Below are 13,716 nucleotides of genomic sequence, written 5' to 3'. Positions count from 1 at the left end.
GCAACTAAAGAAAAAAAAATATAAAGAATCAACAATTTGAACAGCTTGTTCTTTGAAAGAATAAATAAAACTGATAAACCCATAGCCAAGCTTATTTAAAAAGGAAAGAAAAGACACAAATCCACGAAATTAGGAATGAAAAGAGTAAAAACAGTTACGGCAGAAATCGATATCATCGATACCTACTTCAGACACTGTGTTCGAATAAGGTCGAAAATACAGAAAAAATGGAAAGGTTCCTAGATATATAATAATTACCAAAGCAAAATCAAGAAGATTTCTACACTTGATCTTAGAAAAAAAAAACCAAGAAGCAATGAGGAGATATACAAGATCTAAATAATGCAATATCAGCAAGGGAAATTGAAGTGGTAACTAAAAACTTATCAACAAAGAAAACATCAGGTACTGATGTATTCACTGTTGAATTCTACAAGAACTTTAGAAAACATCTACTGCCAATTCTCTTCAAACACTTTAATGAAATAGAAAGGAAAGTCTGAAAGTCATTCCTGGAAGCAAGTATTCCCCTGATATCAAAATGAGCGGACATACCAAAAAAAAAAGAAAGAAAGAAAGAAAGAAAGAAAGAAAGAAAGAAAGAAAGAAAGAAAGAAACCCTACAGGCCAGTCTCCCTCATAAACACAGAAACAAAAATACACAATAAGATACAGGTAAACAGAATATAGGAAATAATCTAGAAAATTAAACACCATAACGATGTAAGATTCATCCCAGAAATGCAGGAGTTGCTCAACACATGTAAATTTATAAATATAATACACCATATCAACAAAACCAAGGACAAAAATCACATGACTATCTCAAGAGATGAAGAAAACACATTTGACAAAGTTCAACAACACCCATGCGTGATGAAATCCCTATAGAAAATTGGAAAAGATGGTCTTTATCTCAATCTGATACAAAGCTATCTATGAAAAACCAACAGGCAAAATCATAGTAAATGGTCAAAAACTGAAATCTTTCAAACTACAATCAGGAAAAAACAGGATGTCCACCATCATCACTCCTATTCAATGTAGTTCTGGAAACATTAGACAGACTAATTAGACAAGAGAAAGTAATGAAAGATAAAGATAGTAAAGAAGTTACATTATAATTATTTGCAGACAACATAATTCTCTACATAGGAGACACCAGAAATTCCACCAAAAGATTTCTATATTTAATAAGCAAATTCAGTAGAAGAACTGTATTAAATAATCAATCCTAAAAAATCAATGGATTCCTGTACACAAATAACAAACACGTTGAGAGACAAATTAGGGAAACCATCCCTTTCACAGTAGCATAGAGAAAATTGAAATTCTTAGGTATCACTCTAACAAAGGAAGTAAAATAGCTTTAAATTGAAAACTATAGTAGTCTGAAAAAGGAGATTAAAGAGGATACCAGAAAATGGAAAAGTATTTGTCTCTCTTGTATTGGAAGAACCAACACAGTAAAAATGGCCATACTTCCAAAACTGCTATATAGATTTAATGCAATCCCAGTCACAATACCAATAGCATAACTCAGGGAACTAGAGAAAACATTCCTAGAATTCATTTGGAACCAGAAAAGACCTAGAATGGGAAAACAATTCTGGACAACAAAGGTAACTCAGGAGGCATCACAATCACTAATGTGAAATTATACTACAAAGCTACTGTGATTAAAACAGCATGATACTGGCAAAAAAAAAAAAAGAGAGTGAAGATCAATGGACTCATTTTCATTATACCAGGAAGGACAACTGATTAGATCAATCACAATACCTTAGCCCAAGTGATACAGTCAGCAACAGCAATAGCATCAGGCACAGCTTAGAAAATGACAATTTGTGGTAATTATTAATCTATCATCTTTAACCATGTGAATTAAATCAAAATCAAGAACCAGCTGAAAATATGTATATAGTGAGTGACCTCTTCAGTATGGGGACTTAGAAGGAATTGGGAAGGGAGGGATAGATAGGTAGAAAGATAGGAGAACATTAGAAGTGAGGCCAGAGGACACAGGAAGATCACACAAACTCTAGGAAACTATTGAAGATATGAGGAAAAGAAAGAAAAAAAACAAGAACAGAACAACATAACAGCAATAGGGAAACTAGAAACTGTATTCACTTTCTCTTGAAACTAATGACAATCAAGAGGAGGAAAAAGAGAGAAGAAAAGGAAAAGAAGAAATTTGAATTAGGGCAGGAACAGGAACAAAAAGGGAGGTGAAGAACAATGTGGAAGAGAGGGAGAGCGAAGGAGAAAGAAAAAAGGAAAAATTTGAATAGTAGAAAAAATGTACATTAAACATTAAAAGTAAGAGAAAAAATAATTTTGAAAATAAAAAGTAAAAACAAGGGGTCTCCTTCAGGCTATGTCTCTGCTGTCACAATCGACAATGTGGGCAGCAGTTTACAGATCTAGGTCAATTAGTCTCAGCAAGACGGCAACAGACCCCTGAGATTCAGGCTGATTTCTAGCTGCAAAGCCCAAGTTGAGAACCCTGACCTCCTTCAGGGTTGAACTCTACAAGATTCTAGTGCTGGTTCCAGGTGCCCTTAGCCTGAAGATACTTCAGGCTCTGATAGGAGATGGTGATCCCTCCAACTTACCAATTATGGTGGTCCAGTGTGACTTTACTACAGAGATTCTCTTCCCTTTTCCAGGGCACTCCAATTTTCATCAAGGAACCTGAGAGAGGCCCTCTTTCTGTTGTTCAGTTCTGCTCTATCTTCTGAAGCTCAGGACAATGGCATTTATGACCCCCTTGCCTCTGCAGTATGGAATCAGTTGCCAGGGCAGCCAAGTGGCCAGAGACAGTGGGGAGAGTGGGGCTGTAGTGGTGCTGCAGGCATCTGCATGGCTCCCTTCTTTGCTTGGAGGCCCAGGGTGGGAGCAGGTCAGTGCCCATGGTGGCACACACAGCTCAGTTCCAAGTGGCTCAGCTCCTCACCAGGCCACACTTCACTCCAAGGCAGTATTCACTGTTATGAATTTCCCTCATAAGACTGCTTTCATTGTGTCTCATAGTTTCCGATATGTTGTATTGTCATTGTAATTTATTTGTAGGAACTCTCTGATTTCATCTTTCATGTCCTCTGTCAACCATTGGTTATTCAGAAGTGTGTTGTTCAATTTCCATGTGCTTATGAATTTTTTGCAGTTTCTTTTGCTATTGATCTCCAATTTCATCCCATTATGGTCTGATAATATACAAGGGATAACTTTCATTCCTTTGGACTTATTTAAACATGTTCTATGAGTGAGTATGTGGTCTATTTAAGAGAACAACCTGTGTGCAACTGAAAGAATATGTATTCTGATTTTGTGGGGTGGATGACTCTGTAAACATTTGTTAAGTACATTTGTTCAAGAGTTTGATTCAATTCTAGTATTTCATTGTTTAATTTTTGTCTAGTTGATCTATCTATTTAGGATAGTGGAGTATTGAGGTCCCCCACTACTGTAGTATTAGTATTATATGATTTTTCATGTCCATTAGTATTTGTTTTATATAGGTGGGCACACTAGTGTTTGGTGCATATATATTAATGATTGTCCTCCCTTCCTCTTGGATTGTTCCCTTTACAGGGATGTAGTGTCCTTCTTTGTCTCTCTTAATCAGTGTGGTTTTGAAATCCACTTGATCTCCAAAGACGATAACTACTCCTGATTTTTGGGGGGTTACTGTCACATGGAATATTGTTTTCCAGCCTTTAACTTTCAGTCTATGAGTTTCTATTTGAATTGTGTCTTGTACACGACATATTTTTGGATCTTGCTTTTTGCCATGAAAGAATCTTATTTCTCCATCAATTTTGAAATATGGTTTGTCAGGGTTCATCAATCTGGGTTGGAGGTTGTCTTCCTTTAGGGATTGAAATATGTCACCCCAGGCTCTTATTACCTTGAGGGTCTGTGCTGAGAAGTTTGCTGCAATTATGATGGGCTTTCCATTGTAGCTGATTTGTTTCTTTTCTCGAATTGCTTGTAATAATTTGCTGTTATGTAGGGTTTCAGGAATCTTCACTATTATATGCCCAGGTGTAGACTTTTTTTGATAATGGCTATTTAGAGTCTTATATGCCTCACTTGTCTGTATGTGAAATTCTTTCCCTCTGCTTTGGAAGTTTTCTGCCATTACTTCTGTGAACAGTTTTTTATGTTTATTGAACTATCTCCTATTTCTTCATTGACTCCATTCAATCTTATCTTAGTCTTCTTTGCATCATCTTGTAACTGCTGGATTGATTTCTCATGGTCCTTTCCTATTTTGAAGAACTTTATCTTTTTTCTGGTCACTAATTGCAATCCTGTCTTCTATATCTGATATTCTGTTTTCACATTGGCTCATTCTGCTGTGTAAACTCCATGGAGATTTTAATCTTCTGGATATGTGTTCGCATCTGTTTTATGGATTCCATTTGTTTCCCATGCTGGGATTCCATCATGTTCCTGAGGTTCTCTATTTTTTCCTGTGTCTGCTCTTGTGTTATTAATCTTTTCTTGCACTGTGGACACATCCTTCTATTATCTGAGAAATTATTTCTGATTTTATTTTTTTTCCAGATCCTCTTTCCTTGCCAGTTCATGGAGTCTAGGTGGTTGAGTATCAGATTGTTCCATCACTTTGACCTTTTGGGGTGCCTTAGGTGATCTGGAAATGTGGTTTTGAGACTCGTTTTCTTGTCTTCTCATTTCAAGAGATGCAGTCTTGTGCACCATTGTTGAGGTGAGGTTTTGCTTGCCCAGATGTCTTCAATTCTCAGCAAGCCACCAAGAGGCCTTTCTGGGGGGGCCTCTGCCTGCTGCTTTCCCAACTGCTACCTCTTTTCCAGGCAGACGTTTGCCTGGGGACTGTGGGCCCAGGCTGCTTGGGTCTGGATGGCGGCCTTCCTGCGACCTGCCTCAACCAGTTCAGCTCTGGTCCAGGCAGGCTTCCCTCTGGAATTTTCATGCACTTAATAATTGAATCTAAGTGGGCCTCTGGATATTGCTTGTGTGCCTGTGCAGACCTTTTCAAAGCAGGGACCCTGGCTGGGATCTGTGCACCCCTAAAAAGCTCTGGTCCACACTAGCTTCTTTCTGGGATCTGCATGGACTTAGCAATGGAATCTGAGTGGGTCTCTTTTTTTTGGTTTTTGCTTATTTTTATCAATACACTTCCCAGTACATACATTTTTCAATCATCTTGGGGAGTTGCTAAAGGTATGTAATAAAGCTTGCTTTGTTCCTTTTTTTTAAAAAAAAATCCCCTCTCTTCACCTCCCTCCCTCATCCACTAGTTCTTTTATTTACATGTGTCCTAGAAGTTCTAGACAAAACAATTAGATTTGAGAAAAAATAACAAGAATTGAAACTGGAAAGGAGGAGGATAAATTGTCATTGAAGAGAGACCTGGGAAAAGTGAAGAAGAGTAATTGATGAGAGAGAAGGTGGAAGAAAAATGATCAAGATATAATATGTATATATACAATTTTCCCAAGATGAATATAATTATTATGTATGACAAATGTATACTAATAAAAAGAAAAAAATCCTAATAATTCTACAAAAGCTTATGACTGAAAATAATTCAATAATGTTGCAAGTTACAAAATCAACATAAAAGTCAACAGTATTTCTAAACATTAGTAACAAAAATTCAAAAAGAATTTAAGGAAATAATTTTGTTACAATAGTTATAAAAATATGAAATGCATAAAATAAATTTAACAAGGAAATAAAAGATCTCTACAATGAAAATTATAAAACACTAATGAAGGAAATGAGGAAGACCTCATGAGAAATAAAGTGAGAATGGATGTTATTAAAATGTCCACGCTTCTCAAATAATCTGTAGTTCCAATTCAAGCCCTATCACTATACCAATGGCATTCTTTGCAGTAGATTAAGCAAATTTAATTGTCATAATATTCTTGAATAGTAAGAATGAATCATGAGCAAAAAGAACAAAACAGAAGGAATCACTACATTGGATTTCTTAGTACACTTAAAATATATAGTAAAAAATATTGTAAGGTTCTGAGGAAAAAAACAGACAAAATAAACCTCAGATTCCATCTTACTGCAGAAAGCGTGGCTATCATCAAGAAATCAAATAATAACAAATGTTGGTTTGGGTATAGAAAAAATAGAACCCTTTGTATTGTTGGAAATATAAACTGATGTAACCACTATGGGGATCAGCATGGAGATTCCTCAAAAAACTAAAACTAGAAATGCCATTTGTGCTGGCTGCTCCTCTTCTGTATATCTTCTCAAAAGAGTTAAGATCGAACTTTATAGTGATATTTGCATGCTCATGCATACTGCAGCACAATTCTTTTTTTGGGGGGGGGCGGTACCAGGGATCAACCTCAGGTCTTTGCACTTGCAAGGCAAGTGGTGGAACCACTAAGCTAAATCCCCAGCCCTGCAGCACAATTCTTAATAACTAAATCTTGGAAGTACCTTCTAGGTCCATGAATAGATAAATAGATAAATAAAATGTGGTGTTTACATACAATGTAGTTCCACTGTGCCTCAAAGAAAAATAAGCTTGCATCATTTGTAAGAAAATGCATGCACAGTGAGACCATAATGTTGAGGGAAATAAAACAGATACATAAGTAAAATATCACATTATTTCTCTTACATAAGACAACCCAAATTATAAATGAAGAGCAAAATAAAAGATAATAGGGAGCAATGAGATAGATCTTTCTCAAATAGGAAGGGGATCAAGAGATGCATGGAGGGTAGGGGCAGTTTATGAAAAAAGAATTAAGATGTGTTATGTATATGTACAGATTCCCTACAGGGAATGTAAACATAATGTATTTCAAACATGTACTAATAACATTTTTATTTCGTATTTAAGTTTATTTACTTATTTATTTTTGGTTTTTAAAGATATTGACTTGCTATGTAATTCAGGCTGGCCTCAAACTCACTGCATAGCCTAGGGTGGCCTTGAACTCACAGTGAACCTCCTGCTTCAGCCTCCCAAGAGCTGGGATGACAAGTGTGTATGACAAGACAATCAAAATTATAAAAGTAGAATGGGCAGCAAAATCAATATACTCTTCAGGACTTCTATCATCAGTTCAAACAGTAAAAGCAAACATCCAAAAGTAAAATTTCCTGATTAGCATCATTTACTGTCATGAAAGTAATTTAATGGGGGGGCAGAATGATCTAAATGTGTCTAATGCATATTCAAGTTTTGTTTTGTTTGTTTGCATGTGATATGGCTTGGGTCTGGATGTCCTCCCAAAGGCTCATTCAGTCAGAGGTAACTGAATCTCAAATGTGTAATCCTGGATTTGAGGGCTTGCGATTCTAAAAATTTTTAAAACAGACACATAGATCAATGGAAAAGAATGCAGAGAAATGATTCTGTGTATTTTTTCCAAAATAGTTTTCACCAAAGATGCCCAGAACATATATTGGGGACAGAATATTTTCTTTAATCAATATTACTGAACACTAGTAATTACTGAAGAATGGGCCTATACCTCTATCTCATTCCAGATGTGAAAGTCAACTACAAATTCATAAAAGGTATAAAAGATAATGTTAGTTCTAATACTGAAACTACTGTAAGAATCCACAGGTCAAGCTCTTTAGATCACAGGTAAAGGCAAAAATGTTTTGGGTATGAACCTGCAAGTTTAGATATAAGAATAATAGTTAATTGAGATTACACAAAAGAGGGACTTGAACAGCCAAGAATTATCATAAAAATGAAGATACCACCTACAAGGTGGAAGAAAATATTTGCAAACTATTAATTGAAAGAGATTAGCACATGGAATGTACAAGGAAGTCAAAAAAGTCAAAAGGAAATAATCTACTTTAAAAACTAACAAATTGTATCAGCAGATATTTCTCAAAAGGAAATATACAAATTCCCCAAAAGCATATTAAACATGTAGAATATCACTATCAGAAACACCGAGAGGCATGCCATCTCACCCCAGGCAGAAGGACTACTATGAAAAATTTTTAAAAATCTGCCATTATGAACATGGAGATAGAAAAATGCTCATAATCTTTAATAGGAATCTTCATCAATACAGTTCTTTGGAGTGAAGTCTGAGGTCTCTCAGGAAAAAAAAATAGAACTTCCATTGTGGCAAGTGGTACCACACACTACTTGGAATATAGTCCCAGGAAATAAATCATTTCATTGAAGAAACATCTACACATCACTGTGTTTATTGCAGCATTATAAACAGTAGACAAAATGTGGAAATAAAATAAGTATCTGATGGTGAATGGATAAAATGTCATACATAACTGAAGTAGAATAATATTCAGCTATAAAATATGAAATTTTGTCATTTTTGACCACATGATTGAGCCTTAAGGACTTTATATTAAGTGAAATGAAATAAGCCAGGTCTGTACAGAAAAACACCAAAGTTCTCACCTATTATCATAGGTGCAAGCTGAAAAACATTTATCTCATAGATGTGGGGAGTACAACAGAGACCACTATGAGGTGAGAAGGGTGGTAGGAATGGGAGTAGGGGATGGAAAATAATGTGAAATAATAGAACAATGAGAGAAAAAAGTTCTAGTCTAAACTACAGCAGTAATTGAATACTTAGCAAAAATATATAGTATATTTCAAAATAGCTAATTAAGAGATTTTGAATATTTCCAGTATTAATAACTGATTAAAGTTTGAGGAGTTAGAAATGCCAATTATATTGATTTCATCTTGCATAATATATGCCTGAATAAATATATTACACTGTATTCTTCCATTTTGTGCCTCTATTATTTGTCAATTAATAATTTAAAAGAAAGTAACTACACATGCTGCTCCTTGCATATATTTAATATTTATGTTCCCTGTTGTTTCTTATAGAGCCCAAAGTAGATTAGGCAGGAATCTTTCTCATATTTGTGTATAAAATGTTTTCTTTGTTCTTGAGTTTTGGTTTTGAATTCTTTTTATACAGATCCAAGACCCATACTCCGTCCTGGTTTTTATGTAACATACAAAGTCCTCTCCAGACAACATCGTATAAAGTACTACACATATGATACAAATTGTACTCTTTCAGACTCAATAACTTTCTACATCTCATGTATTCTGAGGACAATAACATATGAAAACATTTTTTATAGTACCAAAAAGCAAATAAAAAGGATATTAGTTACTCTGTTTAAGTTTGCATTTCCACTAAGATACAACATACGTACCTTTATATAAACTCAAATTAGAAGCGATTTGAAAAAGAACTGTTTTTTAAGAAGCAGGGGAATAAAACAGTTTCAAAGCAGCTCTATTAGACAAAGTTAGTTGAGCAGATAAAAAAAACTAAAGCAAATTATAAAATGAGTATAATGTCACCACATCAACCAAATTTAAATGCCAAGCATAGAGGCGCACAGAAAATATAGTATCATGTTCATAGGATGTTTTGTTCTGTGGGAGCTGCTCAAAGTGATTTTGTGTGTGTGTGAAGGGAACCAGCAATGAGGCCTCAATGTTTGCTTTGGACTCAACCCACTAGGTGGCAGTAGCACAGCTCCAAACGTCATTACCAATGCTTTGCTGGTATTTCCAAATGTTCAATGAGATAAACTGAAAGATAGAGATAAATTTAGAGACAAATTCTCCATAGATGAAGCCATCTGCATACAGCAGGAGATCTGGAAACATTTTAAAGGGCTGAATTTAAAAGCATACTTATCCAATAAGACAGTCTCTGGCCTTGCCTCCATGTTTTTTGGGGGATTTTTTTGCCCCCAAAGAATATATTTTTTTAGAGAAGTGTAACAATTTGTTCTTCTGGGCAGATCCTGCCCAATGTATTAAAATGTTTTGAAACTGTTTGAACTTCGTGACGTCTCAGTAATTTTCTGTTGGCTCTGCCCCTCTCAGGAATGTTCTGTACCTCTGTTCTCTTGCTTCTGTAAGCATACTCGCCTGCTATGCCTTTCAAGAATGTTCTGTACCTCCACTCCCTTGTTTGTCTTAGCATGCTCACCTTCCCAGTAGACCCCTATATAAGGAGGCTCCCTTTTCTAGTCAAGTGCTCAGACTTCGGAGTGTGAACTCTACTGAGCCTGCCTGCATAATGAAAGGGTTTTTTTCCACTTTTTGAGTGGCCATTGGATTCTCGAGTCTTCAAATTGCAGTAGCTGGGGCACTGAACTGTAACAGTCAGCTGTGCCTCAGAGTTTTGGCACTCCACTGTAACACTAAGCTGTAACACTTGGCTGTGCCTGAAAGTTGAAACACTCGGCTATAGCATCAATCTGATCCACTTTGCCGCAACAAATGGAAAAAGAAACTGTGGTGTAGGTACACAATGGAATATTATCCAGCCACAGAAACCAATGAAATTCTATTATTTGTACACAGATATTCCTGGACATTATATTACATGAAATAAGCCAGACACAGAAAATCAATTACTACATATTTTGTCTCCTTCATGGACAGTAACATAAAAGTATATGTGGATGTAGAATAGTAATTCCTACATTCTGTGAAGAATAAAAGATGCAGAAGTATAAAACTGCTACCAAAACACAGACAGAAGGTGTAAATTAAGGTTTTTCTCAGCACAGTGGCGGGGAGGGTTAGAGATCCCTATTGTTGTTATAAATTTTATGAAGACCTAACACTTAGGATTTCAAAGAATACAAGATAAAATAATGCTAAGGGAAGGAAATGCTAACCAGACTGATTTGGTTAGTACATTCTGTACATATGCACAGAAATACCATACTGAACCCCATTAATGCATGTAATTATTCCATGTTAATAATATTAAATTAAATCTAGATAACTGTACTTATTATTACCCAGTATTGTTGAACCAGATCACATACATTATGTCACTTAAGAGTCTTAAGTACTGTTTATGAGGAATTAAGAGCTTATGGTAACCAGGTAACTACTGTGAGGTCACAGATACACTGAAGAGGCTTAAACCCATTGACTGATGTTAGGTTGCCTATATGGAAGCTTGTGATAATAAAAGTTAAAGCTCAAAAGAAGTAAAAGCTTTGTGACATAAACTTCTATTCTTGAGTTTTTCAAGAAAGAAATGTTCTGTGTCTGGGTATTGCAGTTAGAAATGAATATCCCAAAGCAAGATTTATTAAATTTCTCTTACTACTTTCATTTGTTTTTCCTATGAAAGCTATGAAGCTGAGAACATTTTCAGGTTTATGAGTCAATTGTATTTATTCTTCTAAATCAATGGTTCATTTATTTGATCATTTTTCTTAAGTATTTTACTGTTCTGATTGGCTTGAAATAATGTATATGTCTATTTTACTATATATATCTAAACTTAATTTTAAGAAAATATTTATTTTATATATTTAAAGTTTACAATATATTATGACATATATATAGCTAGTAACATGGTTTTTACAGTGAGGAAGATTTCCTCAATACACAGTATATTATATGATTCTCCCAGCTTTTCAGTTGTTTTTTTGTTTAAAATGTTTTTGACATGTATATTTAAAAGATAGATTTTTAAAAAATTATCTTAATTTTACACATTTATGGGGTATGGTATAATATGTGATATTTATATACAGCATATACTGACCACATAAGGAAAATTAATATTTCCCTTTCCTTTTTGGGGGGGGGCCACTGGGGTTTTAACTGAGGACCTTGTGCTTGACAGGCAGGCATGGCACGCTTAGGTAAATCCTCAGCCCTCCATTTTTAAAAATAATTTTAATTAAAATTTAATAATTGTACATAGCTATGGAGTACAGTGTAACATTTCAATATTCTCATATAATAAGTACTGATCAAATGATGAAGATTCATGTTTCTATCTTCATATCATTGTTTTTTTATTTGGAGACTTTGATCTTCTCCTTTCTACTTACTGAAAAATATGCAGTAGGTTATTTTGAACTAGTCACTCCATTGTTCTATTGAAAAAGAGTATTAATTCCTTCTGGGCATCTGATCTCCAGCCTCCCACCGTCACCCCTTCTCAACATTCTCCCTATCCTCTAGTGAGCACTATTGCACGTTCCAATTGACGCTCTGGTAATTCATGCACGAGAGACGACATGTGGAATATATATTTAACCATGTGACTTAGTTCCATATCATGATGTTGTGAAGGATACACATTTTAGATGGAGTAAAGTATATATTCTCATTTCTACTTTTTGTTCCTTCCATCTCTTTATGGTTAGTGGGTTAATCTATAAATACTTGCAGGAGTCTTATCCGATTGTAACACATTCCTCCAAATTCAATTTACTATGGGTATAATATTAACAATTTAACTTTATTTTACTTCCAACAAATAACTAAGCATCGTTTATTTCAAAATATTTCTTTTATCCAAGGATTTCAGTGTTTAAACTACAGTAGCTTTTTATTTGTCTAGATTGTTTATGATCTTTCTGTTTTATTTACACATCTAATTGTATTTTAACTGATTTTATAGTGGTTAGATAATCACAGTATTATGATACACTATATGAAAAAACAAACCAAAGTTTATATTTTGAAAATAGAATATGGGCTTCATTTTTCCTGGCACAAATGGTGACAAAGGATCTTTTCATATTCTCCTTTATTTTACTTTTTCATTTCTTTAGGTATTAGGGTTTTACACAAAAGAAACCATGGTGTATTTACATTCTGTGTCTGACTTATTTCACTTAATGTTATGTTCTCAAGTTCTACCAATTTTCCTGAAAATGACATAATTTCCTTCTTCTTTATGGCTGAATATATTTCCATTATATATATTTCCATTATATATATATATATATAATATTTTCTTCATTTATTCATCTGTTGATGAGCACCAAGGCTGTTTTAGAGCTTGGCTGTTGTGAGTTACACTGTTATAAACACCGGTATGCATGTATCACTAGTATGATGTCTCTAAGTCTTTTAGAAATATACCCAAGCTATAAGTGGGTCAAATGAAATTTGTTTTTAATTTTTTGATGAATCCTACATTGCTTTTCATTGATTGTACTAGCTTATACTCTCACCGACAATGCACACGTGTTACTTTCCATTACATATTGCCAGTATTGTTTGTGTGTGTTTGTGTGTTATACATCATTTGAAAGTTTGTTTTTCAAAAGACCCATGAGGAATTCTTCTTTATGCTCCATCCTTGATTCTGATCCCAGTCTTCATGCCTGGAACATGAATTCAGTATCGCTTGGTGAAGCAGTTAATATGTAGCAGTGAGGATGAAACACACACACCCGGGGAGGTGATGCAAAAAAGTGAAATGAGAGACCAAGTCCTTAAGGATGGCACAGCCTTGAATTCCTTAACCCCAGAGGTGTCATGTCGGAATGAATACAGTCTGAATTTGTTTTAGTCACTATTTTGGTTTACTTTCTATTGCTTGCAGTTCAATGTTCTCCATAACAGTATACAGTGTTGTCACAGAAACTTTAGAAGTATTTTAACATGTCATGCACATAAAAGATCTGCACAAGGTCACAGATAACTACATCCCACAAGTAATAAGGCTTTCTTGTTTTTAATGGCTAAATAACATTCCATTGTGTTGGTGGACCATATTTTCTGTATCCGTTCAACCATTTATTGACACCTGGGTCGATTTAATAGCTTGGCTATTGTGAATAGTGGTTTAATCTTAGAGGACATAAAGTTAAGTGAAATAAGCCAGACATAGAAAGAAAAATCTTGCATTCTGACTCATATGTGAAAGCAGGGAAAATAGT

The sequence above is a fragment of the Heterocephalus glaber genome, unplaced genomic scaffold, assembly GCF_053883595.1.
Source record: "Heterocephalus glaber isolate CG9 unplaced genomic scaffold, H.glaber_assembly_v1.0 deba00001868, whole genome shotgun sequence".
NCBI classification, from domain to species: Eukaryota; Metazoa; Chordata; class Mammalia; order Rodentia; family Bathyergidae; genus Heterocephalus; species Heterocephalus glaber.
This window is presented reverse-complemented; position numbering follows the sequence as displayed.